Source organism: Myotis yumanensis, unplaced genomic scaffold, assembly GCF_028538775.1.
Source record: "Myotis yumanensis isolate MYYU_CA2020_CCGP unplaced genomic scaffold, mMyoYum1.0.hap1 SCAF_16, whole genome shotgun sequence".
In the NCBI taxonomy this organism is placed as follows: Eukaryota; Metazoa; Chordata; class Mammalia; order Chiroptera; family Vespertilionidae; genus Myotis; species Myotis yumanensis.
The window spans coordinates 11,473,950-11,476,937 of NW_027223767.1; positions in this window are offsets into that span (position 1 = coordinate 11,473,950).

Consider the following 2,988-nt stretch of genomic DNA (forward strand, 5'->3'; position numbering starts at 1 on the left):
GCATGTATAAAGAGACTGATGAATCCACATCACAGCAGAAGGGTGAATCAACTATGTTTGCTGACTTTCTGTATCCTTGGCGCTTTGGCATCCGGGCTTTGCTGATTCTGGAGGGACTGGCCTCCTAGGGTTTATCTCTAATTCCTAAAGATAGCAAACCACTTCCCTGTGAACATGCCTTTGATATGCGAACCAACCGATTCAGGGCCCATACCCAAGCTATCACAGGCTGGACCACTATCTCTCCCGTCCTAATTACCGCAGGGCCCTGTATGGGACAATTAGAGACATCCCTTGAGCCTGTTGAATGGATTCAAATTAGCCAATCCTGAGCTGGCTCACCCTGCCCTGCCTTGCCTTTCCTGTGAAAACCACAAAGGCGGCTCATACCACGTTCTCCGTTCTTCCCTATGCCTCGTGACGGATCCTGCTGCTCCCGGTGTGGCCCCGCCAGGCCTGGGAACTGTAACCAACTATCTTCTCAGCAGCAGGTGCCTCCTCATCGGTTGGCCTCACCATCCTGCATTGTAATAAAACCCACATTTTAACCCCAAGGAGCCCAACATGTCTGGCTGAGGCTCATGGACGAGAAGCAGGTCTTGGGGCTCCATCTCCTGTGCTCACTTCCCTTGCTCTCCCCAGAAAAAGCAACAGGGAGGGCTGGGAGAGTTTGGGGGGAAAACACTCATTTCTCAGATAAAAACAAGTCATGAAGGGAGGAAGAAACTGGGATGGATTTTGGATAAGCGGAGCTAAGGGGAGAAGCAATAGCTGGAGTGTGTTATTTCTTTTATAACATTTATGCCAGTTATTAATAACAGCAAAATCTCACTTGACACTTACCGTGACTCGGGCACTCTTCTAAGTGCTTCCTGGGTAACATGTCGTTTAATCTACAAACAGCCTTATAAGCTCAGGACTATTATCATCTCCACTTTGGAGATGAGGAGCTAGAGGCACGGAGGTTGACTAACTCGCCTAAAGTGACATGTACCATGGGTGGCAGGGCTGGGGTTTCTCAGTCCGGTTGTCTGGAGTCTGCTTCTTGGCCTCTCCTCACACGGCCTCTCGAGTGACTGCAAAGCCGACTCCAGCACCCACGGGAGCACGAGGCGGCGAGAGCTGACACTTCCTTGTGCTTTGTACGTGGAGACTGACAGCAGCACACACTCTGTTCATGCAGGAAGTCAATTCCACGCTCGTTCTGAGCGGGATTCGTCCGGGAAGCTGCAGCCACAGGCAGCTCTGACCATCACAGCGTCACCACTCCAGGTGCAGGCAGCAGCACGCAGGTCATTATTCTCTCCTGAGGGGCCCCCAGATATGAGGAGAGAATTTCCAGAAGGCGAGTGGCCCTGCTGAGATTTCATCAGAAGCCCTGGCTTCCCACCAGTCACAGCAGGAACAATGAAATGGCAGGGCCCAGGCGGCCGGCCTGCACCAGAGCCGGTGCTGTTCCTGTGAGGTCTTGCTGGCTGCGTGGACCTGGGGTGAGGACATTGTTACAGCCAAGGGCCTACACCCGGGCAGCGTTGAGGGGTGCCCACCTTGTTGGCGAACCCTCTGAGTGCTGGTTGGCAGGTGATTCGTCCCCAGGAATCTGTGTGTTACACCAAGACCTGTACCTCCCTGTCAACAGGGTGTGTGTGAGGAAGGTGGGGGTCACAGGTGGGGGTCAGCCTGAGGAAGAGAAGGTCTGCGGCTGGGAGAGCTGAGGCCCAAACACCCCGGAAAAGGGCTGGTGGTTGACTCTCCCTGGGTAGACAGAGGAGTTAGCTCCACTTTCTAAAATCCCAGCGCCCCCTAGTGGGAGCAAGTCTCCCCCCACTTCAAGATTCTTAACTTGGAGTCGCCGAACTTAGGGGGTAAAAATACACCCCTTAATTTTCACTGGCCTCTCACTGACATGTAGCATTTCCTTTAAGAATGAACGCACGTAACAAATCATAACAGTGTCAACAAACAGTACCTGGACTTTGTCGCAAGGAACAGGTATTTTTATTTCCCATTACAGGTGTTGCCGATAACTTGAAATCTCCTTTTCATTGATCGATATGTCACAAGTACGCCAGCTGTTAGATCTGCCAGTGGACCGTGTTATTTAACACATCAATAAAGAAGCACACATGTTATTACTGGATTGCCAGTTTTTAAAAAATTTATGTTAAAGCTGTAATTCAGTATCATTGTTTTCCTTTGGAGTCTTACGTATTTTATCTTATTGGGTTGAAACCATTATTCTGAAAAGCGGTTCATCGGCCTCAGTGGGTTGCTAAGGGGGTCCGTGACGTAAATGTGGTTAAAGACCCTGCTTTAGAAGAAGCTGGTTTAATCATATTATCTTCTGCCACCAAGTGGGGGCTGTTGAGCCACGGCGCAGGCATGGGAGTCAGGGCAGCCAGGGCCAAGGAGAGAGGGGTGGAGGGAGGGTGATGACTATAGTATTTTGCCTTAGACCATGCATGGCTGACACAGTGGTTTGAACTGAGACATCAAAAATTGGAATCTCCAAATCCTGCTGGTGTTTGTGCATGAGGGTGGCAGTGGGGCCCCTCCCAGGCGCCAGCAGTGCTGGTGATGAGGTTGTCTTTTGAGGAAAGCATAGGACAACATGGTGAGACAAGGTCTAATAGAAGTAGGTAGAAATAGGAGAGAAAATGGCTTCCAGGTCTAAGAAGAGTCTAACATTGCTGTGTCTGTTGATGTAAAGGCACAAGATGTCTTTCTTCATAGAACTTTAAAAAACAACATTATTTGCACAGCTTAATAATTATAAAATGTGTTAACTACCACCAAGAAATAAAACATTACCCCCACCCCACCCAAGCCTGCCCCGGGAGTCCCTTTGATCATAACCCTCTCTCTTTCCTAGAGTTAACCCCCAGAGAGCCCCAGATGGGGCTGGTCACTGGAAAGATTATGTGTGTAGAGGGCTGAAATGGCCAGTCCCACTCAGCAACCTCTAGGGAGGGGAAGAAGGGGCTGTAG